We start from the raw sequence: 12,109 nt of genomic DNA, 5'->3' as shown, positions 1-12,109 counted from the left end.
AGCTCTAACTGTAAACCAACAACACCTCCTTGCTTTGCACAAAATTCCAGCCTCCTTAGACCTCATAGAAGAGCTCTATATATAGGAGAGAAGAAGAGAGGATGAGTCAGCTTGAGACTGACATGAAGCTGCCTTGTGTCCTCTCCCTCTTCAGTTAAACTTCAATTCTTGAGTCCACTTGGAGATCCTTGCTTACACATGGTGATCAAGTACCTCTTACTCATCACAGGGCGAATCTCATGAACCAAGTGTTAGTTTGGAAGCTTCCTGGGCAGTTGACACCTTGCAGAATGACTGTGCCACTTGGCCAATCTCGCCCAGCGCAGGTAGCCTTCATTAGATTTTACTTCCAGTGCAGGTGCAAGGAGGAGAAGTTGCATTCCAGCGCAGATGCTCAGTGGAGCAGCTGACATGATCCAAAATTAGCCTGTTTTGAAGTGTTTTCAGGTGGAGAACTGATTGGAAGTGCTGTGGTTTGATGACCTTGTTCTTTTAGGGGTAAGAAAAACATGTTTAGGGACTGAGGATCCCTGTAATTATCGACATTTCATGCTCCATGTTGCGAGGCACAAAAATGTCTATAACAGTTGCCCCCTAAAGTATGAGGCCATTTATCGGGTGAAATGCTTTATCTAGAGGGTCCGAAGTTCGTTCCAGTGCTGAGGAGACGCCCTGTAATACAATACAATACAATACATTATTTTTCATTCTATTTTCATGATCTAGCTGAGGCAGGCATTCCCATGCTCAGCTTTATAAATACATTTTGGTACATATGACAGACGATCGTCTGATGATAGACTGATAATTTTCTGCTGAAATTATCATCCTTTGAATAGGATGATCATCTGCTGCAATGATGTACATGACAAATGCTTTTATATTTCCTGAATATATATCGCAGCCCGGATGGATGAAACTAGATCCGGGGTCTTCAAACTCGTTCGATCTTCACTCTAAGTACAAGTTGATCCATGTGAGGATTTCGCTGAAGTCGAACATGGAAAGACGTCGCTTGATTACCGGCCAATAATGAAAACCGTTAACAAGCGCGAGAGGAATCACCAATAATGACGATGACCCTCAAGGTACTGAAGTACAATTCACGTGGCGTGAATAAAGGACTTGGCGTCGAACGCCACGCAAAATCTTCTGGTCGAAGGTCATTGATGTATACCTGTCGCCGGAAGTGAGAAACTTGCCATTGAGGCATGCAAGCTTCAAAGTACTGATGGGGGTGTTCCTAGATCAACTTCTTGGATAATGAGCTGAAGTCGACAAGAAGTGATCCGTCAAAGGAGGGCCTTAATGAATCCCACATCAATGACACAGAACGGAGCTAATGATTTTAGTGGAGGTGAAAACAAACTGTGACATATGATTCAGGGTGGTGATCATGAATGGATGAAGGATAATGTATGGCAGTGGATGGGACACGGTTGACACTTTCAGAATGACCCCTCTTGAACATATAACGACACTGATGCGATGGATCGGTAGCATTACCCCAAATGTGGATGGTTTGGCGAGGACCATGGTGATGATACCGGTGAATGAAACAACCCAACCCCATGTGGTACGGAGGAAAAGTGTCATGTTCAAGAGTGACTTGCTACCATTAAACTTTGATGTTCTCCCAATTTTTCCCCAGTCATTTCTGACCAGTACCTCTTTATTTTTGTCAAGCTTGAGGAGGATAACATATGCTTGTTCTATAACCTGCCCTTCGGGCAAGCCTATCACTATGATTTAACGAGCGTAGCGATAGGGAAACTCGTTCTCGTCTAAAGACAAGTTTGTCGCTATTTAATCATTTTAACGAGTCTAATGACAAGGAAAACTCGGTCCTTTTCATTTTTAGAGAGTCTGAAAAGGTACAGAAAGTCAACTCCATAATTCCTTTTTCGTCAGCTAATCCCTTAAGTCCAAAAAAGTATAAAACAATACAGAAGGGATGGCTGTTCGGTATTTTTAACGAGCCGAACAAGACAAGCGCTCGATCCTTTTGTGCAATAATCCCTCAAGTCCAAAAAGATTAAAATTTAGAGGAGGGATAGCGTTCCGGTCATTTAACGAGCTGGAAGGCCAAAACTCGGCAAACTTTTCATATTTTACGAGTCAGTGAAAAGAGCTCAAAGAAGACTCGTCTTTTGAGGAACGAGTGATAAACAGGGATAGCAGCAGATTCCAGGTACAGGTTGGAATTTTCCAATCACGGCAGTGTCACGAGGATGGCTAGGTGGAATCACTCTTCGCAGTTGTTTCTCAAAAGAGGTAAACACACAAATGGAGGTGAATGATTGGCCAAATGAACAGTGGAGGTGATGGATGAAAACATGATCAAGGTTCTTATGGCTGATGAATTTACGATCTCAAAAGGTTATTTACCGGGATAGGTTCATTTTTTCCATGAGCTTGAACTCTGGTGGAAACTTTTGCTCACACTTTTCTATTTTTTAACGAGCATAAATTCAGTCATAAAACTGCTCGAATCTTGCGTTTATTTTTTAACGAGCATGAACTATGCTAAAACTGCTCGATATACCAGTCATAATAAGAACGCCTCCTGTGAGATAACTATTTTTTAAGGAGCTTTATCTCACAAAGCTATGCTCCAATTTTGGCAAATTTTACTTTTGCCCCACAGGCTTTCTTCATGCAAGGTCGGAAACGGCTAATCCTACGAGTTTAACGGGTTAGAACTACAGGTTTAAAGGGAGGAACTAAAAATTTAAAAAATAAATAGTCGTCCCTTGCTTGCATTCCAAAAGTTTGCATGCCCCCAGGTATAGGATAGAATTTCGAGGCTGCCCCTCCTCTCCCCTACCTTTGCTTTTCTTTGGGTGTTCACAGTTACTTGTCATCTTGCCAATCTAATGTTAACGATACTTGTCTTCTCGTTATTTTAAGGGGTCTTGCGCAGTACTCAAGCTTCCCGTCGGCCCACTTTTAACAAACAGCTATTTGTGACAATAGAAGAACACTACTCAAAGACAAAACATTGGTATTATTGAGGGAGGCTTGCCTCTTTCTTATTATCCGAAGAGGGTTCTATTCGCTGCTGCAAATCGATCTCTTTCTTCGGCGGTGTCTATCATTGGGTTGTCCAAAGATGGTTACCCTCTGTCACAACAATATAGTCCCCTACTTTGTAGGCTGCCCCTGCTTATCCTTCAAAACATATGTTTTAATGGGCGAGGCTTGAATTCAAAGATGTTTACTACTTGTTGCAATAAGGGAATTCCTACTTGGGCATTGCCCACTTTTTTAGACAAAGGTGAATGACTCTTTTGCCAAACACATAACTTTAACAAAAGAATACTATTCCAGAAAAACCCCACTTCCTTCCACGGACGGGGTACGGACTAGTCATATTCTTCTGCGGAAATTCTTCCTTATACCCGGGGTTTCTTCTGCCCGAAGCAGACCAGGGTGCATGCCCCCGGGTCCTAGTCTTTCTTTCCGAATCACTCGCATTCATCGGGAAGGAGGACCGGGGGTGGAGGCGTATCTTGAGTGAACAGACCATTTAGGATTGGTATTTGACTATTTGCGATGCGAGATCCCGGAAACGAAAGTTGGTCTACGAGCTTGACCATCCTTCCTTCGTGTGGAAAACACATTACTCTAAAGAGTGAGGAGACTATCGCTCCCATGCAATAAATATAGTTGCGTCCGAGGAGTAGGTTATAATCCAAGGGTCCTTGGACGACCAACACGTTCATAATAACGGTCTTCCCTTTCAATGTAACAGGTACATTGGGGAGGATTCCTAATGGTCGACTGGTTCCTTTATCAAAACCTGAGAGATTTCTCAACTCAGGTAAAAGCGCCGGGGAACCCAGTGCTTTCCAAGCAATAGAGGAAAGGATACTCACAGACGCCCCTTCATCAATGATAGTACCAGCCATAATCATTCTATAGATCTGGACAATGATTCTGAATGGTATACTGGCTGGTAACCGTGGTCTGCCTAGTTGATTCCAATCAAAGGATACAACCAGGTTGCTTGGTGGTGGGACCGAATATACGGTCAGATATGACCCCGATGTTGTTCCTTCCTGCGATAAAGGAATGGGCGCATTGCCCTGACGCTCATCAAAGTCGGTGCTGATGAAAAGAACCTGGATGGTGTCATCCTTATTCTCTTCAGTGAGGGTGTCACATGAAGATGACTCTTCAGCGACGGTGTCATTTGAAGACGGATCTTCAATGACGGAGTCATTGGACGATGAAACCTCTGAAGGAAGAACCGGGTCAACTGCCGTTTCGACCTTTAGACTTTCGTCTGGTCTAGATTCAGTAGGTTCATTCTCAATGACCGACACTTCAGCTGACCACTTGAGCAGGTCAACTGGATTTTCAACTATCGAGGGATTAGGCGCGAGTTTTTGGTATCCAGGAGGAAGTCGCAACGGTGAAACCGGGCGATCTTCCAAAACTCTCTTTGCCTCATCTAAGAATGGACATTTGTGGATGGCATGATTGCCTTCACACAATAGACAGGGTGATCTTGGTCCCCTTCTTCGTCCTTCACTCTCGCTAGTTGACGGAATGCAATCAACATGACAATCAGAGGTTGATGCTACCGGATTGTGCAACCTTGGGGACCAGTCCCTTAGTATCCGGGGAATACAAGGACAATCACGATGGAAATGGATCCCTTTGCAAATGACACATGGCGATTTAGGCCCGGTCGGTGCAGTGTGTGGGTTTTTGTCAGTTTTCTTCTGCTTGCCCCCAATTGCCTTCGCCAGAGGCTCCTTCTGCTTCTTTTCTCTCTTCTTCTTTTCCTTCTTCTCCTTGGGAGGCTGACTTTTGCCAGCTCTACCTCGCGAAGATGAAGGATCAGAGGAAGTATCATAAGAAGTGGAAGGCTGGTGGGTAGTTCTAGATTGTTCTGACTGTTGATTCGACTGCTCAGGATTAGTGGCGATCTGGACCACATTAGTTGAAAAGAGCCATACAGGGAGGCCGATTGTCAATCCTGGAAGTGAAAATGTAGCCATATGAGGCGCACCAACATCTCCCCAAGAGGAGAAGGGATTTGGACTTCCGCCAAGGTTACTTCCTTGGTTGGTGGGCTCCATACTTTTCAACTGAAAGATCAACGTGGGAATAATAGGTGATTATGTTCCGCTTAAAATAAATTTTATTAACGACGCTTTTAGACACAAACTTGCTTTTTCATGTTTTAAGAGTCGAGAAAAAGCTAAAGATGACTCTAGTCGCCTTCGATGTATTAACGAGCCCGAAGTGACAAATGCTCGGTTGGACCTTTTCAGTTATAGAGTTTGAAAAGGGCCAAAAGAAACTTCTCTGGAGATCTAGGCAGAGGGTGTGCCAAACCTTTCGCGAAACCACAGAATACGTTTTACGTTACGGGTGGTCGATCTTCGTGAATGCTGTGTTCACTGCATCGCGATCAGTAGGGCGGCCGACACGGTTTCCTAAGGATAAAGGATAAAAGCCTATAGGGGTCTCCCAATATACGCGACGGTACACGGGAGCACAAGTCCGTGTTAGTGCCACCGACTCTCAGGAGGAATCACCCACCTTCGTAGAGATCGACAGTCACTATGTTTAACGACGCCGGAACACGTCTCTACCTAGACCTCTAGATGTTTGCGTTATATTACAAAGCGTTGTTATGTAAATTGGGTTTATTTCAATGTTGATCTTGCTTAAAAATTTGCCTTTCAGGGTCGCCACGAGATGTATATATACAACTTCCTATATGCAATCTAAGATGAGAAGCAAAAACTTTTCAATCTTTCAACTTTGAAAACCTTAATCTACTGAGGGAAAAGAAAGACACAACTTTTTCCACAGATCATAGAACACACACTAAAATGCACATTTTCCTAAATCGTCAAGCACACAGTCAAATGAAAAATGCACAATGCATGTATTTCTTTTCGTTATCCTTAATGTTGATGTAAGACAGAAAGGAAACTGTTGTATAATTTTGAATCTAATTTCAAGCAGAAATAAACAAGCTTGTCCAATAATCAAAAAGACACCTTATGATCGACTTGTTTAGACACTGGAAATGTATAGATTCAAACCATAAAATGAAAAACAAACAAACTCAAACAGCCATGGACAGTAATAAAACTAGCTCTTAAGATCACACAGACACTTTTACAGTTCAGGATCTAAGAGGCCACAGCTATATTGGTTCGCTTTTCACAATGGGAAACTGTAACTGAAACAAGAAATATTGAAAGAACATTCACAATTTCATCACACAACTGAGGCGGAATAATGTCAAGGAGAATGGTTTACAGCAAGTACAATGACCAGCAAGCAATCAACAAAAAATCAGTGAAAACAGGGCTCAGACACAAAGGGAAACCTCAGCAAGACACTGGCTAACTGGACCAGTGCAGGCTCTGGTCTGTCAGTTTGATTCTCAGCGCAGTTCCCGAAGGGAGAACCTGCGCTGAAATGCAGACTGCCTGTGGACACCCTGCACTGAGACACGAGAGTTGCGTTTACAAGGAATTCCGGGTCATAAAAAGCTCAAAAATGCACTGTTTTTGCTGAAATAAAAAGCTATAGGTCAAGTAAAGGTTAAGGGATGATCAAGAGGATGAAGAGCTATCACAAAGAGTAAAGAGTCTTTTGTAGATAAGCTCTTCAAATCTTGAATTTGCTCAGCAGATGAGCAAGAGTAACAGCCCCTCTACTTCGCTTTCGATATAGTCAAAAGCTTTTCGATTTGGTACTCTTTTCTTCAAGAAATGAATAGCAAAATACTACAAACACCAACAAGATACTAGGTTCCCCAGCGGAGTCGCCAGTTTGTTGTGGGGAAAAGTATCCGACTCGGATGACCCTATCCCTACTCTAAAGGTGACAGTCTTTAGCAACAACTGAAAGTAAAGCTTTGATATTTTCCTTTATGAAAGTACATAGAGAAGGAAGAAAAGATTAACCAACCTGGTGTCTTTCGCTTAGTCGATCCTTATCCTCTCTCTTTGTCTCTTGTTCCCAGCTCCTTGCTCTCTTTGCCGGTCCAGCTACACACAGATCCTGCACAAAAGAAGAGAGGAAACTACAAGATACATGTACTCATAACTGATGCATGGATTAGAGTGAATCAAATATACAAGTAAATACAATACATCAATGCAATACAAGTATATAGGAGAACATTCAAAGCTTTATTGATAGAAGTAACAGGGTTCTGAGAAGGTTACAACCATTGATGGCTCCAATCCAGCAGCACCTCCCCAGCAGCAAGAACTCTCCTCTTCACCTCTAGTAAAACAATCACCCAATAGCTCTAACTGTAAACCAACAACACCTCCTTGCTTTGCACAAAATTCCAGCCTCCTTAGACCTCATAGAAGAGCTCTATATATAGGAGAGAAGAAGAGAGGATGAGTCAGCTTGAGACTGACATGAAGCTGCCTTGTGTCCTCTCCCTCTTCAGTTAAACTTCAGTTCTTGAGTCCACTTGGAGATCCTTGCTTACACAGGGTGATCAAGTACCTCTTACTCATCACAGGGCGAATCTCATGAACCAAGTGTCAGTTTGGAAGCTTCCTGGGCAGTTGACACCTTGCAGAATGACTGTTCCACTTGGCCAATCTCGCCCAGCGCAGGTAGCCTTCATTAGATTTGAATTCCAATGCAGGTACAAGGAGGAGAAGTTGCATTCTAGCGCAGATGCTCAGTGGAGCAGCTGACATGATCCAAAATTAGCCTGTTTTGAAGTGTTTTCAGGTGGAGAACTGATTGGAAGTGTTGTGGTTTGATGACCTTGTTCTTTTAGGGGTAAGAACAACATGTTTAGGGACTGAGGATCCCTGTAATTATCGACATTTCATGCTCCATGTTGCGAGGCACAAAAATGTCTATAATAGGGATTCCTATACTAGATCAACATGTGGAATCTTCTTCTAAAGAACTCTCTCCCCTGAACGAAACTCCAACAACAGATGATGCTTTAAGTGATGTAATTGATAGAATTGGGAGACTCAATATTGATTCAGTCCTAACTCAATCAATAGAGCAGCCTGGACCATCTCAGAAAGGTCCCCCAAAGTGGCTGACAAAGACACTTGAAATTGTTCATCCTGATGAAATTGGAAAAACAGGAACTAGAAATTCAAACCGACAAAATGGAGGTGATGTAGATGACTCTAATTCACCTGTTGATATGGATGTTACTTATGATTGTGAATTGAACTTGTCTACAGATTTTGAACCAACTTCCTTCAAAGAAGCTGCTTCTCATGATGAATGGAAAGAAGCGATGCAAAAGGAGTATGACGCCCTCATAAAGAATGGCACTTGGAAGCTGGTTGATCATCCATTTGGAACCAAACCAATTGGCTACAAGTGGGTCTACAAGAACAAGTACAAAGCTGATGACTCACTTGACAAGCACAAAGCTAGGCTTGTGGAAAAATGTTTTGCATAGAAGGAAGGGGTCGATTATGAGGAAACTTTTTCCCCCACAGCAAAATGGGCCACCATCCAGACACTCTTTGCACTAGCAGCTCAGAACGGTTGGAAAGTCCATAAAATGGATGTAAAAACTCCCTTCTTGAATGGAGATCTAAAAGAAAATGTTTTTATGTCCCAGCCTGAAGGATTTGCTGTGAAAGGACATGAACAAAAAGTATGCAAACTTGTGAAGTCCTTGTATGGCCTCAAACAAGCACCGCGAACCTGGTATGAAAAACTAACTGAGCATCTTCTGAAACTCAACTTCAATCATTTTGATCTTGATGATGCAACTTTATTTGTCAAGAAAGTTGGCAAAACAGTTGTATATCTTGTGGTATATGTAGATGATCTTTTAATGACATGGAACAATGAAAGGTACATTGCATCCATAAAGAAGGAATTGGGGAAAAGTTTTGAAATGACTGATTTGGGCTATGTTCATTACTATCTTGGCATTGAAGTAACCCAACATCCAAAATCCATATTTCTTTCTCAAAAGAAAGACATTGGAGATTTGTTAAACGGATTTGGCATGACAGAGTGCAATTCTCTTTCTACTCCAATGGAACAAAACTTAAAGCTCACATCTATTGAAGGAAAGGAATTTGAGGATGCAACAAAGTATAGACAGGTTTAGGAAGTCTCTTCTACCTCACTACTACTAGACCAGACATTTCATTTGTTGTTGGAATCCTCTCCAGGTTTATGCAAAAGCCTTGTGGGGGACATTGGTCTGCTGCAAAAAGAGTTCTAAGGTAATTGAAGGGAACTCAAGACCTTGGAATCAAGTATACACAGGTGGACGACTTCAGCTTGATTGGATACTCTGATTCAGACTTCGATGGAGATAAAGAAACTGGGGTATCTACTTCAGGATATGCTATGATTCTTGGATCAGGAGTTGTCTCTTGGAGATCATGCAAACAATCAGTTCCAGCAGATTCCACAACAGAAGCAGAATGCGTGGCAGCAGCTGAAGCAACGAAAGAAATTGTGTGGCTCAGAAAAATTCTTGAAGATTTGCAGGTAAAACAATTACAATCAACTCCACTCATGATTGACAACACCTCTGCAATAAAGTTGGCCAATAACCCAAAGTTCCATGATCGTACAAAGCACATCAATACTAAATATCATCTTATCTGACATCATGTTGAGGCCAAAACAATCCATCTCCGTCATTGTTCCACAAATGAGCAAATTGCAGACATCTTCACCAAAGCGCTTGGAAGAGAAAAGCTTGAAAGATTCAGAAAAATTCTTGGACTCATCAACATCCCTTCAGATTAAGGGGGGGGGAATGTTGACACCTAATCCTCTGAGATTAGGTGAATTTGGAATGTGAATAATCATCAGAAGATGAACTGAGCAGTCACATTCTTTGTATATAACAATAGCTACCTAATGAAATAACTTGTATCAGTTTTATGCCAAACTGGAGTTACTCGTGGCCTGACAAGATCTTTGTCTACCAAATTTAATGTTGTGGTAGAAACCATAGAAGAAGATAAGGGTTTGAAATCATTGACATTTGATGAGATGATGGGATCACTTCTATCACATGAGGCAAGGATAGATAGAAATTAGGATTACACTTTAGAAGCCACTTTCATAAGTTAGGTTTCTATTTCAAGAGACAGAGGTCGAGGTAGAAGTAGACTGAGAGGCAGAGGACATCTCTAGAGCCATGGTGGTTAGAGAGATGGCCGAGAAGAGCATGAACATGATTGTGGAAGCAACAACAAAAGCTTCAACAATAATCAAAGAGTTGACAAATCAAAGTTGAGATGTTATTACTGTAGTAAATTTGGTCACTATGCCAATGATTTTAGGAAGAGGATTGATCCAGGTGGATGTTGTTGGTCACCTGCCTATTCCACTGGGACCCCACCATTGTCTCTTTCAATTTTTAGTTTCCTTAATTGTAGCACAATCTACTATTTTTGGCAGTTTTTCGGGTCATGAGCTTCCAGAGGCATTTTGAGGCCCTAAACGATGTTTTTATGGAAAATCAGGGCCAACATGTATATTAGACAAGTGTTGGCCTATTGGAAGTTGTATTCCTCGAATAGATATTTCTAACGAGGTATTGTGCACATCAAACGGAGATCGTATGCCAAAGTTACGACCTGTGAAGTTGATGCACCAATTTACCTAAATAGGGCCTATATTTTTGGCACTTTATCTCCTAGGGTTAGGTTTTTGGATGTTTAGGGTTTTCCATTGTTTCTCAATAATAAATAGGCCTTCAAGCCTCATTGTAACACAGTTCAAAGGCATGTAACCACCACATCTCTTCTCAGAGATAAGCTACAATCATCCGAGGTAGTCTTATTTCCATTCTATTTGTAAGCATATTTCAATATTTGATATTAATGAAATGAAGTGTTATTTCTGCTGCGTCTTTGTATTTATGGTTATATCATTAATATTTTGCATTCGTGTTTAAATTCGGATCAAGGATAGTTGATCAAGGAAACCATAGAACTAATGTCACTACAAAGAGTACTAAATCGATGTTCCTAGCTTGCCATATCATGCATGAACCTTCTGATAATGTGTGGCTATTAGATAGTGGTTGCAGTAATGTTTTGGAGAATTTAGTATCTACGGATAAATACTAATTCCCTAGATAAGTAGTTGTATCTAGCACAACAGTTTAAATTGTTTTATACTTTTCCTATAAGCAATAGATAAGATGAGAAGATAGAAGGCTTACCTATAGTTCCACTTTCCTCTCGTGTCCCTTGTATCGATTTCGTCGCTCCTTCCCATACTTAATCGATTTGAGAAGTACCTTGTAAACACAATAGAAGACAAAAACCGATCAAAGCATACAATCTATTGAATATAAGTGAAAGGAATCAGATACAATTCACACACATAAGCATTATAAAACAATACAAACATATGGGAAAAAGGTTCAAACACTTTATTAGATAGAAGAAGTAATTACAACCATTGGTGTATGATTCAAAGCCATTCCTCGAACTTGGATCCCATCGACATGACATCAAAAGCATGAAAAACTTGTAGCATCACAATACTTGCTTCAAAGCCAAATCTCATAGGAGCATTATCTCCTTACAATTCGACATAGTCCAGCCCGTGATCACTTAGATGAGTGGTCAATTTATAGGAAGATGAAGGAGGTTGTCATAAATGGTGGCATTGAATGGCCTTCCATACTTAGAATTAGTTCCATGGAGGAAGGGATGAGAGGATAGGATGCATCTTAACTCATTCCTCATCCATTTTCAAGCTCATAGGAGTTGATAAGTGAGGGAAAGTTCTAGATGACTCCAAAAGATGAGAATATTCCCAAAACCCTATGTGAATTTCATTCATTCTCTCCTATCGCAGATGAAAGGAAGCCTAAGTTCTCTGCAGAGCACCCTCGTAGTGGACTTAACTTCTCTGCAACGCACCTTCATAACGGTTTACCTGTGATGGTCCCTTTAGAGGCTATTTCTGGATGTCTTCAAGTCATGAAACTATCTCAGAAGGAGGCATTCACAGGGGTGACTTGTTTAGGGCATGAAGCAACTGAAATTAGGGTTTGATGAGCCCTAAAACATTGATATCAATGTTGGGATTTGATGTGCCCAAATGGATCTGTAACAGCTGCCCCCTAAAGAATGAAGTC

The sequence above is a fragment of the Pinus tabuliformis genome, chromosome 7, assembly GCF_031772625.1.
Source record: "Pinus tabuliformis cultivar Carrire ecotype Pingquan chromosome 7, CPIR1, whole genome shotgun sequence".
Taxonomy (NCBI): Eukaryota; Viridiplantae; Streptophyta; class Pinopsida; order Pinales; family Pinaceae; genus Pinus; species Pinus tabuliformis.
Note: the sequence above shows the minus strand (reverse complement) of the source record.